The sequence below is a fragment of the Brassica napus genome, chromosome C2 (assembly GCF_020379485.1).
Source record: "Brassica napus cultivar Da-Ae chromosome C2, Da-Ae, whole genome shotgun sequence".
Classification (NCBI taxonomy): domain Eukaryota; kingdom Viridiplantae; phylum Streptophyta; class Magnoliopsida; order Brassicales; family Brassicaceae; genus Brassica; species Brassica napus.
Window position 1 is genome coordinate 49,618,992 of NC_063445.1, and position 12,546 is coordinate 49,631,537.

The window sequence follows — 12,546 nt, forward strand, 5'->3', positions numbered from 1 at the left end:
GAGGTTCTCGGTGTCTCGAGGAGGCAGCGTCCTGAGTGGTTCTTGAAGATGCTCAATGATCAGAGTAATGAGTGTTCCGCTGCCTGTGGTCGTCTCTAACGTTGCCTGTAGGAGGTGGCAATTGGTTCGGATGACGATAACCTCGACGGTCATCATGATGACGTTTGTCAGCTTCTATCCGTTGCAGGGCAATCCTTTGAGTAATGCCTAGCTTCCTGTCCTTAACAGGGAGAGAATTACGGGGTTTGACTGGGCACGTTTCATCTTCATGGAAGAGTGAGAAGCAAGTGAAACAATGCTTCTCGATTTTAATATACTCAAACTCCACTGTGATGATTTCATCAGACGGTAGTTGAATCTCCATATTCATCACCAGCGGGAGAAAACCGTTAAGCTCAACTCTAACTTTAGCTTCTTCTAACACCTTATCGGCTAAGAGCCCAAGCTCCTCGCCAATGGTTGTGACGGTAGCTTCGTTACAGAAGTGAAGAGGAATGCCATGAATCCTTATCCAAAAGGATATCGAGCTGGGAAACGTCTCAGAGACAGTGGGTTCCCATTTTTGCATCAAAAGCATCCATTTTTTTATAGTGGTAGGGGCCCTTACTGAGGATTACTTCCATATCACTTTCAGTGCGAAAGCGGATCTGAAATTTTTTCGGGACCTAGGTCTCTTCCTTCAACTCTACCCTCCAAGCCCCATACTTGGGGGAGGAAGTTAAGGATAGCTCTTGTGTTTTGTATCGATGGGTTTGTAACTCTGCCAATAATGGTTAGCTTATTGGCGGCGATGAGGTCAGTATTATCACTGGCTGGGATACGTAGCGGGAGGCGTTTAGTCGGAGGAGGGGTAACAGCTACCCGTTTCTCCTTGTCGGACCGAGACAAACGACGAGACATTTCGGTGAAGTGGTGAAATTCTTAAACCTGAGTTGGAACTTCACTACCAGAGGTTATTACAACCCAAAGAGATAATCAAAGGAGGGCAAAGTCTGAAAGGTTATTACAACCAAAAGGATGAAAAGTCCTCAAGCGTCCATGAGAGCTGCCGAGATAACAGTGGCCGACGGGAACGAGATACAGAGGCCTGGCATGGCTGGCCCGCCGAACGGAGTCGGGGGAGACAACCCGGCGAATGAGGCTTCAAGGACAGGAAGCACTGAAGAAACCACTGGGTAAAGACTTAAAAGGAAAGAATTTGAAAATTTTTTCTGTTTTGCAGGGAGAAATAACCAAAACGGGAAAGAAACCAGTGGTTAAAACGGGGAAACTACCGAAGTCAACTTTCTAAGGACCTTTCTCGACAAGTGTGTCTGGGAGAGCGTCTCTCGGTTTTTTTCAATGTCTTGATTATGAGTTTTTTGATGGATTATTCTATGTTCATTACATAATGCATTAAATGGACCATCATACTCGTCTCCTCTGTCGCTTCTAACTACTTTAATAGTTGTTTTAAGATGATTTTCGACCTCGAGTTTAAATTCTTTGAATTTTTCTAAGGCTTCATCTTTGCTATGTAATAAATATACATAACAATATTTTGTACATTCATATTTTTTCCCACCTCTAGTTTGTATGTATTTTAAATCACATAAATCGGTGTGAATTAAATCTAGAGGTTTATTTGTTCTTTCAACATGAGGTGATGACATTTTTGTGAGCTGATATCTTGCATATTTGCATTGTTTTAGTCATTCATTCTTGCACATGTTGAATCATTTAGATTAATATTTAGGCATCTTTAGGTTCCATATTGCATACATAAGTCTTTATTAGGTGTTGGAGCATCCTTTGGAGTTTTTGGAGGTATTTGGAGACATTTGGGCTCTTAAGGAGTAGAAAATGATCATCTTAGCGAAATGAGAATTGGAGCGTGGTTCTGAAGCGACTTGATGCACCCGCTCTAGACGATTGGAGTGTAGAGGGACCCACTGGAACGAGGTATGACACCCGCTCAGTACCAGAACGACTTCTCGCAGCGAGGTAGCGTACCCGCCCTGGGCCCAACCTCTCGTCGATGACTTTCGAGAGCCGGAGCGACCAAGATGGAGCGAGGTCATCAACCCGCGCGCAATATGAAGAAATGAAGCAGAGAGCCGGAGCGACCTCTTGGAGCAAGGTGAGGCACCCGCTCTGGAAGCAGAGCGACCTGGTGGAGCGACTTCATCAACCCGCACGCGTTTCTCTTCTTCTGATCGAAAATTTATGTTTAATTTGGATCTTTGAAGTTGTTGGCTGAGCCCATTAGGTTTTAGAAGTCATATAAATACTCTCTAAACCTAATGTTAGGATCTTATCTTGTTTTCTATCTAATCAAAAACTACTTTTGGGTGAAAGATCTCTTGATCATAATTTCTTGAGTAGTGATCGTTGGATTCATGGGTTCGGATGATTTAGGATGATTAAATGATGATCTAGAATGTTTAGGGTAGATTAATGTGTTTCCTTGCTTGATTGAGTGGTCTTAATGCTAAGCTTGAGTTGGTCATTCTGGTTTAGAACTCTAGACATTTCATTGCCCGGAATGTGTTATGAAATGTCTGAGCCAACTCATCAAGCTCTTAGCTTACCCTACCAAAGGGATTTGATGTTAGGGGAGTTAGGAAAGTTGAATGATCTATCCTTAATGATTGCTTGATTGACACAAACTAAAGGAATTTGATGTTTGATCATGAGAGTAAATGAGCTTTTTTCTTGGAAGAGAACTTGCTTAGAATTGATATCTAGACTTAGGGGAATGTGTTGATTGAAACTTTGCCATTTTAGATTTAATCTTAGTCATCTGAAATCAAAATCCTATGCCCATGATTCCTCTTTATTCCAATTGATTGAAAGTTGCTGTTTAGTTGCTTTAGAAACCTGTTAGATTGAATGAAACCTCTCATCTTATTGATTGCATTTAACTTAATTGAAAACCTGAATTCTCTTTGATTCAAAACTCTTAGAAATGGATTGACATCTTAATTACTATGATGATTTGATTATTGGACCCTTGAAAAGTCCATTTCAAATTTGGTGCCGTTGCCAATTCTAAGTTGATTTTGACATTGAGATTTGGTTCTTGCTTGAGACTAAATCTTATTTTCTTATATCTAGTTACTGATTCTCTTTCCTATCCTTTTGCATCTCAGGTGCGTGAACTTGCAGAGCAAAGGCCCAACAGACCTAGTTCCAAGAGTTGGAGACATTAGAGCACTTGAAAGGGAGATTGCAAGGAGGAGAAGAGAAGAAGAGCAACATGCTCACTTAGACAGATTGGGGTTTGTGATGGATCAACATCAGAATCAACCTCAAGATGGAGAAGGTAATGGCCAAGGAGCTGACAACCTTAGACCACAACACCAACATCGCCAAGCTAGAGCTATTGGCACCCATGATGAGCCCAATATCCATGGGCATAGAGCTGGCATTAGAGCACCAGCTGTGGAAAACAACAACTTTGAGATCAAATCAAGCTTGATAAACATGATCCAGAGCAACAAGTATCATGGTCTTTGCCTTAGAGGATCCACTAGACCACTTGGATAACTTTGATAAGCTGTGTGGAACAACAAATATCAATGGTGTCTCTGAAGATGCATTCAAGCTAAGGTTGTTTCCATTCTCTTTGGGAGACAAAGCTCACACATGGGAGAAGAGCCTTTCAAGAGATCCAATCACCACATGGAATGAGTGCAAGAAGCATGAGAAAGGTTCAACAGCTACATCTCTCAATGTCCTCATCATGGCTTCAATATGGAGAGTTTGCTTAGTACTTTCTATAGAGGTGCTTTGCCTAAATTTAGAAGCCAATTTGATACTGGTAGCAATGGTTTCTTCTTGAGGAGAACTGAAGCAGATGCTTTGGAGCTTGTAGAGAATATGGCTAAGAGTGGTCTACAGTGATGAGCATGATAGAAGCAACAGAGGCAGTGGAGGTGATGATACAAACACAAAGAGAGAGCTGAAGGCTCTACAAGATAAGATGGATTTGTTTCTTTCGGATAGAGCCAAAAAAGAGAAAGTAAACTTTGTTGGTGAGCAGAAACAAGAGGAGACAGTTGTGGTTCATGAAGTTGATGGTCTAGAAGGTCAAGAAGAGCTATGTTTTGTGAATGCTAATGGGACATGGTACAAGAAGGAGCCTAACTTTCAGTACAACAACTACCAACAAAAGCCCTTCTACAACAACCAACAAGATGGTTACCAAGCTAGGCAAAACTACTCTCAAAGCTTCTCCTCCAAAGGAAATCAGTCTACACAAGGCCAAGCCGGTTCTTCTACTTCTGCTCCACAAGAGAGTAGCACTGACGCAATGTTGAAACAGATCTTGGAGTCCCAAACTAGAAGTGAGAAGCACATTGGATATGAGCTGAAGAACCTTCACACCAAAGTTGATGGAAGATACAATGACCTCAACAACAAGTTCCTACAACTCTCCTCTCACTTCAAGGCTTTGGAGAATCAGTTTGCCTCTATGCCTTCAACCTCCAAGCGCCCAATGGGATCTCTACCAGGAAAATTAGAGCAGAATCCCAAAGAGTATTTCAATGTTATCCTCTCTACTACTTCTTCTGAGATTGAGTTGAGTGATCATGAGAAAGAGGTAGATCAAATTGACAACTTCTTGTATGGAACAGAATTTTTTTCCCAGGCTGCAACACAGATTGTGAATAAGACTGAACACAAGGCTATGGAGAAGGTAAAGGCACAAGCTGGACTGAAGGTTGCAGCAGAGAATCTGAAGAGATATGAGCACAAGGCTGAGAATCAAGTTGAAAGAGAGGCTGTGCAGAGGCTAAAGGAAGTAAAGTTGAAAGGAACCACTGAGGTTGAGCAGTCACCTTATGATAAGCTCCCATTTCCACAAAGGGTCCTCACCAAAGCTCAAAAGAATGTGATCTCCAAGTTCAGAAAGGACATGAGTGCTGTAGGAGTCAAGCTTCCAGAGATCTCACATATGCATGATGCTCATGTTCAAATGATGCTCATCAGGGACATTCTAGCTCACAAAGAAGAAGTAGCAGAGCTTCTAGACATCTCTACTATGTAGCTTGATCCACCAGTCACACCAAAGTCCCTTCCCAAACTAGAAACCCAAGGGAAGTTCACCTTGTCTTGTTCCCTTGGTAAGTTCACACTTGATGATGCTCTTGTTGATTCTGGTGCAAGTGTGAATGTGATCTCAATGGAGATGGTGAAGAGTCTTGGGATTGAAAACATGGAACCAAACACATCCTTACTAATGTTTGGGGACTCCTTTTCTACAACTCCAATTGGTCTCATCAAGGACTTTCCTTTGAAGATTGGAGCTTGCACCATTTCTATTGACCTCATTGTTTTGAAGATGGCAACTGGGAAGAGAGTCCCATTGATCCTTGGAACACCATTTCTCACAACAGTAGGAGCTTGAATTGACTTTGCCAACAAAAAGGTCACACTCCTCAATATGAACAAAGTTGTCTCCTACCCAATCAAGTCTCCAATGATGAATGTTGAGTACTGTGGAACCATCACAAGTCGGCATACTTTGTCTTCCTGTCCGGGATTGACAAAACCTTCAGGTTGTTTCATGTAAATTTTCTCTTCTAAATCACCATTTAGAAAAACGGTTTTTACATCAATTTGATGGATTTCTAGATCTCTTAAGGCTGCGATTGCTATCATTAGTCTTATTGATGTTATTCTCGTTACTAGAGAATAGGTATCAAAATTGTCAAAGCCTTCCTTTTGTCAGAATCCTTAAACTACAAGCCTAGATTTGTATTTTTCACCACGTTTTCGTGTCATTATCCATCTATTTCCTAATGCTTTGCAACCATGTGGTAAATCTGTTATGTATCATGTATAATTTTTTATGATAGAATCAAATTCACTTCTGACAGCTTCGTTCCAAAATGGCTCTTCTGGTGAAGCCATGGCTTCTGCCAAAGTTTTTGGAACATTTTCTACTAAAAATGTCATTAAGAAATCTTCACCAAAAGATATTTCCTTTAGAGCTCTTTTGCTTCTTCAAGGTTCATATTTTTCTTCATTTTCTCAAATATCATTTATAGAAATCTCGATTTTTGTCTCAGTTTCTGAGTCCTTGTCGCTGTCTCTTTATTTTCGAGTTCGTTTTGAACCTTTTTTTCCTTGTATGGAAAAATATTTCCGAAGAAAGATGTACCATAAATCGATACGCACTACTGTTATGTGCATATCCGATGAAGATGCAATCCACTGTTTTAGGTCAAATAGTGACATTTTTTTGTGGCGGTACCGCAACTTTTGCCAAGCACCCCCACACTTTGAGGTATTTATACGAAGATAAATTACCTTTCCATAATTCATATGGAGTTTTGCTAGTTACTTTGTGTGGAATTTTTTTGAGGATATAATTAGTGGTAAGCAACGCTTCCACCCACATGTTCAGGGGTAACCCAGATTCCTGCAACATTGCATTCATCATCTCTTTTAGAGTTCGATTTTTGCGTTCAGTAACTCCGTTAGATTCTGATGAATAAGGAGCTGTAGTTTGATGGATTATTCTATGTTCTTTACATAATGCATTAAATGGACCATCATACTCGTCTCCTCTGTTGCTTCTAACTACTTTAATAGTTGTTTTAAGATGATTTTCGACCTCGAGTTTAAATTCTTTGAATTTTTCTAAGGCTTCATGTTTGCTATGTAATAAATATACATAACAATATTTTATTCAGTCATCTATGAAGGTCACAAAATATTTTTTCCCACCTCTAGTTTGTATGTATTTTAAATCACATAAATCGGTGTGAATTAAATCTAGAGGTTTATTTGTTCTTTCAACATAAGCTGATGGCATTTTTGTGAGCTGATATCTTGCATATTTGCATTGTTTTAGTCATTCATTCTTGCACATGTTGAATCATTTAGATTAATATTTAGGCATCTTTAGGTTCCATATTGCATACATAAGTCTTTATTAGGTGTTGGAACATCCTTTGGAGTTTTTGGAGGTATTTGGAGATTTGGGCTCTTAAGCAGTAGAAAATGATCATCTTAGCGAAATGAGAATTGGAGCGTGGTTCTGAAGCGACCTGATGCACCCGCTCTAGACGATTGGAGTGTAGAGCGACCCACTGGAACGAGGTATGGCACCCGCTCTGTACCAGAGCGACCTCTCGCAGCGAGGTAGCGTACCCGCCCTGGGCCCAACCTCTCGTCGATGACTTTCGAGATCCGGAGCGACCAAGATGGAGCGAGGTCATCAACCCGCGCGCAATATGAAGAAATGAAGCAGAGAGCCGGAGCGACCTCTCGGAGCGAGGTGAGGCACCCGCTCTGGAAGCAGAGCGACCTGGTGGAGCGACTTCATTAACCCGCACAAGTTTCTCTTCTTCTGATCGAAAATTTATGTTTAATATGGGTCTTTGAAGTTGTTGGCTGAGCCCATTAGGTTTTAGAAGTCATATAAATACTCTCTAAACCTAATGTTAGGATCTTATCTTGTTTTCTATCTAATCAAAAACCACTTTTGGGTGAAAGATCTCTTGATCATAATTTCTTATCTTTGCTTGATTACTTTGACCATTAATCATGTTTAGATTTGGATCAACTAATGATCTAGTGTCTACCATGATTATGAGTGAGTAGTGATCTTTGGATTCATGGGTTCGGATGATTTAGGATGATTAAATGATGATCTAGAATGTTTAGAGTAGATTAATGTGTTTCCTTGCTTGATTGAGTGATCTTAATGCTAAGCTTGAGTTGGTCATTCTGGTTTAGAACTCTAGACATTTCATTGCCCGGAATGTGTTATGAAATGTCTGAGCCAACTCATCAAGCTCTTAGCTTACCCTACCAAAGGGATTTGATGTTAGGGGAGTTAGGAAAGTTGAATGATCTATCCTTAATGATTGCTTGATTGACACAAACTAAAGAAATTTGATGTTTGATCATGAGAGTAAATGAGCTTTTATCTTGGAAGAGAACTTGTTTAGAATTGATATCTAGACTTAGGGGAATGTGTTGATTGAAACTTTGTCATTTTAGATTTAATCTTAGTCATCTGAAATCAAAATCCTGTGCCCATGATTCCTCCTTATTCCAATTGATTGAAAGTTGCTGTTTAGTTGTTTTAGAAACTTGTTAGATTGAATGAAACCACTCATCTTATTGATTGCATTTAGCTTAATTGCAAACTTGAATTCTCTTTGATTCAAAATTCTTAGAAATGGATTGACATCTTAATTACTATGATGATTTGATTATTGGACCCTTTAAAAGTCCATTTCAAATTTGGCGCCGTTGCCAATTCTAAGTTGATTTTGACATTGAGATTTGGTTCTTGCTTGAGACTAAATCTTATTTTCTTATATCTAGTTACTGATTTTCTTTCCTAGCCTTTTGCATCTCAGGTGCATGAACTTGCAGAGCAGAGGCCCAACAGACCTAGTTCCAAGAGTTGGAGACATTAGAGCACTTGAAATGGAGATTTCAAGGAGGAGAAGAGAAGAAGAGCAACATGCTCACTTAGACAGATTGAGGTTTGTGATGGATCAACATCAGAATCAACCTCAAGATGGAGAAGGTAATGGCCAAGGAGCTGACAACCTTAGGCCACAACACCAACATCGCCAAGCTAGAGCTATTAGCACCCATGATGAGCCCAATATCCATTGACATATAACTGGCATTAGAGCACCAGCTGTGGAAAACAACAATTTTGAGATCAAATCAAGCTTGATAAACATGATCCAGAGCAACAAGTATCATGGTCTTTGCCTTAGAGGATCCACTAGACCACTTGGATAACTTTGATAAGCTGTGTGGAACAACAAAGATCAATGGTGTCTCTGAAGATGCATTCAAGCTAAGGTTGTTTCCATTCTCTTTGGGAGACAAAGCTCACACATGGGAGAAGAGCCTTTCAAGAGATTCAATCACCACATGGAATGAGTGCAAGAAATCTTTCCTCACCAAATTCTTCTCTAATTCAAGAACGGCTAAGCTAAGGAATGAAATCTCTGGATTTCATCAAAGGAATCTTGAAGGCTTTGGAGAAGCATGAGAAAGGTTCAACAGCTACATCTCTCAATGTCCTCATCATGGCTTCAATATGGAGAGTTTGCTTAGTACTTTCTATAGAGGTGCTTTGCCTAAATTTAGAAGCCAATTTGATACTGGTAGCAATGGTTTCTTCTTGAGGAGAACTGAAGCAGATGCTTTGGAGCTTGTAGAGAATATGGCTAAGAGTGATTCAGTCTACAGTGATGAGCATGATAGAAGCAACAGAGGCAGTGGAGGTGATGATACAAACACAAAGAGAGAGCTGAAGGCTCTACAAGATAAGATGGATTTGCTTCTTTTGGATAGAGCCAAAAAAGAGAAAGTAAACTTTGTTGGTGAGCAGAAACAAGAGGAGACAGTTATGGTTCATGAAGTTGATGGTCTAGAAGGTCAAGAAGAGCTATGTTTTGTGAATGCTAATGGGACATGGTACAAGAAGGAGCCTAACTTTCAGTACAACAACTACCAACAAAAGCCCTTCTACAACAACCAACAAGGTGGTTGCCAAGCTAGGCAAAACTACTCTCAAATTTTCTCCTCCAAAGGAAATCAGTCTACACAAGGCCAAGCCGGTTCTTCTACTTCTGCTCCACAAGAGAGTAGTACTGACGCAATGTTGAAACAGATCCTGGAGTCCCAAACTAGAAGTGAGAAGCACATTGGATATGAACTGAAGAACCTTCACACCAAAGTTGATGGAAGATACAATGACCTCAACAACAAGTTTCTACAACTCTCCTCTCACTTCAAGGCTTTGGAGAATCAGTTTGCCTCTATGCCTTCAACCTCCAAGCGCCCAATGGGATCTCTACCAGGAAAATCAGAGCAGAATCCCAAATAGTATTGCAATGTTATCCTCTCTACTACTTCTTCAGAGATTGAGTTGAGTGATCATGAGAAAGAGGTGGATCAAATTGACAACTTCTTGTATGGAACAGAATTTGTTTCCCAGGCTGCAACACAGATTGTGGATAAGACTGAACACAAGGCTATGGAGAGGGTAAAGGCACAAGCTGGACTGAAGGTTGCAGCAGAGAATCTGAAGAGATATGAGCACAAGGCTGAGAATCAAGTTGAAAGAGAGGCTGTGTAGAGGCTAAAGGAAGTAAAGTTGAAAGGAACCACTGAGGTTGAGCAGTCACCTTATGATAAGCTCCCATTTCCACAAAGGGTCCTCACCAAAGCTCAAAAGAATGTGATCTCCAAGTTCAGAAATGACATGAGTGTTGTAGGAGTCAAGCTTCCAGAGATCTCACATATGCGTGATGCTCATGTTCAAATGATGCTCATCAGGGACATTCTAGCTCACAAAGAAGAAGTAGCAGAGCTTCTAGACATCTCTACTATGCAGCTTGATCCACCAGTCACACCAAAGTCCCTTCCCAAACTAGAAACCCAAGGGAAGTTCATCTTGTCTTGCTCCCTTGGTAAGTTCACACTTGATGATGCTCTTGTTGATTCTGGTGCAAGTGTGAATGTGATCTCAATGGAGATGGTGAAGAGTCTTGGGATTGAAAACATGGAACCAAACACATCCTTACTAATGTTTGAGGACTCCTCTTCTACAACTCCAATTGGTCTCATCAAGGACTTTCCTTTGAAGATTGGAGCTTGCACAATTCCTATTGACCTCATTGTTTTGAAGAAGGCAACTGGGAAGAGAGTCCCATTGATCCTTGGAACACCATTTCTCACAACAGTAGGAGCTTGCATTGACTTTGCCAACAAGAAGGTCACACTCCTCAATATGAACAAAGTTGTCTCCTACCCAATCAAGTCTCCAATGATGAATGTTGAGTACTGTGGAACCATCACTTGTGGAGAACCTTCCATTGAAACGATTAAGGATGAAATGGTTGTTAGTGGAAAAGAAGGTCTTGATGGAGAGTCCTCTAAAGAGATGTGTGATGAGCACTTGGAAAGTGCTACAGAGGAGGAGGTGAGTAGAGCCACAAAGGCTGCTCATGATAAGAAGAAGATGATGAAAGAACCTCACCCTCCACCTCTTGATATGATGCCACACACTCTCACTCTTCACCCAATGAAGTTCAAGGATGGAGCTATTGAGTACAAGATCAAATGCAAGGGAAAGTCTACACCATTCTCAAGTGCAATGGTCATCATCACTCCACAGCTCCAAGATGATCCAATCAAGCTTCAAGAGCTTCTCTCTCAAATCCTCACCATCACTCTTGAAAGTGGGAAGGATCCTCCTTCTGTACTCTCCGCTTGATGTACCACTCCAACATTTCCATTGTATATACCAGTTTCTCTTTGCATTTATCACTCTTTTAGGTATCTCCTTCAACTTCCTCTCACAGAGACTGTGTGAACTAAGTTTGGGGGAGGTACCAAGTATTTGATCATGTTTGCTTTGATGATATTGCATTGAGTCTTGCATTGTACACACATATTTGCATAGAAAAACCAAAAAAAAATTGAAGAATTTGAAAAACACAAAAAGAAGCATGTAATTGCATCACTTGCATTCTTAGGATTGAGTCTAGAGCATATAAGTTGCATTCATGAATAGGGAGAAACCTTGTAAAGAACACATGTCTAGAACTCAAATTGACACCCTAGTTAAACATATCAAGTAGCTTAAGCATCTCTTGAAAGCCTTGCATGCTTCGAGCCTTGAAAACTCTTCTTGAAACTTGTTTGCTTGCTTGATATTGGCATTGTTTTTAAAATCAGCTCCAAACTGAACTTGGCTAGAATGAACTTAATCTCTCTTGCATATGAGCACTTTCATACTTGATCATGGATCTCATACACATTTGGGTTATCTTATTCCATTATACCATTCTTTGTTAACCCAAATGACACTATATATCCTACAACCCAAGCCATTCTTTGAGACCAAACATTGATTTGCATGAGTGAGGCCACTTTTGATAGCTTGTCATGTGCAAAATCTTGAGACTATTGGAGGCGACATAGATTTGTTCTCATCTCTTGCTAGCATAATGAGCTAGCATTTGGGGATGGTGAGTGGGTTTGTGTATTCTAAATATTAATATTTTGGGTTTGGGGAGTGAGAAAGATGAGAAAGATGAACAAAGTGTCATGGGAAAAGAAAAAAAAACAAAAATCCTAGGGACAAAAGGAAAGAATGAAGCTCTAGATTGTGTACAAAAGAACATTCCCCCTTATAAAAAAAAAAAAAAAAAAAGAGAATCGATGAGAAGGTGGGAAGGGAAATGAGAAAGAGTTAGAGCTAAGTGTTGTAAAAAGTGAATAAAAGTCCCTTGTTGGTTGAGTCAAAAGAAAAAGAGAGTTGGTCATTGGGTGAGTGATGTGAGTGGGTGCTATTTTAGTTTTAGGATGGGGATGAAAAGGGTAGAGCTTGTAATCACTTAAGAAAAGGGTAGAACGATGAGAATGGATCTATGTATGCATGAATTGCTTCTAGTCTTAGATAAATTTTGCATAATGATCAAGCTCTTTGTTCTTGAGTGATAACCACCTTGAAATGATGCATTTGAACCCTCCTCTTTATTCACATTAGACCATTTGCTTACCTAGCCA

The 12,546-nt window shown here is 40.3% G+C and overlaps 1 non-coding gene and 1 pseudogene across 1 annotated transcript; both read right to left on the bottom strand.

Annotated features, from left to right (window-relative positions):
- Nucleotides 1-3,617: 3,617 nt before the first annotated feature.
- Nucleotides 3,618-3,731, bottom strand: LOC125582782 (annotated as a pseudogene).
- A 5,222-nt stretch (nucleotides 3,732-8,953) lies between these two features.
- Nucleotides 8,954-9,060, bottom strand: LOC125582644. The gene has a single exon (XR_007320101.1). It is a non-coding gene; the product is annotated as a small nucleolar RNA R71 (small nucleolar RNA).
- Between the last annotated feature and the right edge of the window lie 3,486 nt (nucleotides 9,061-12,546).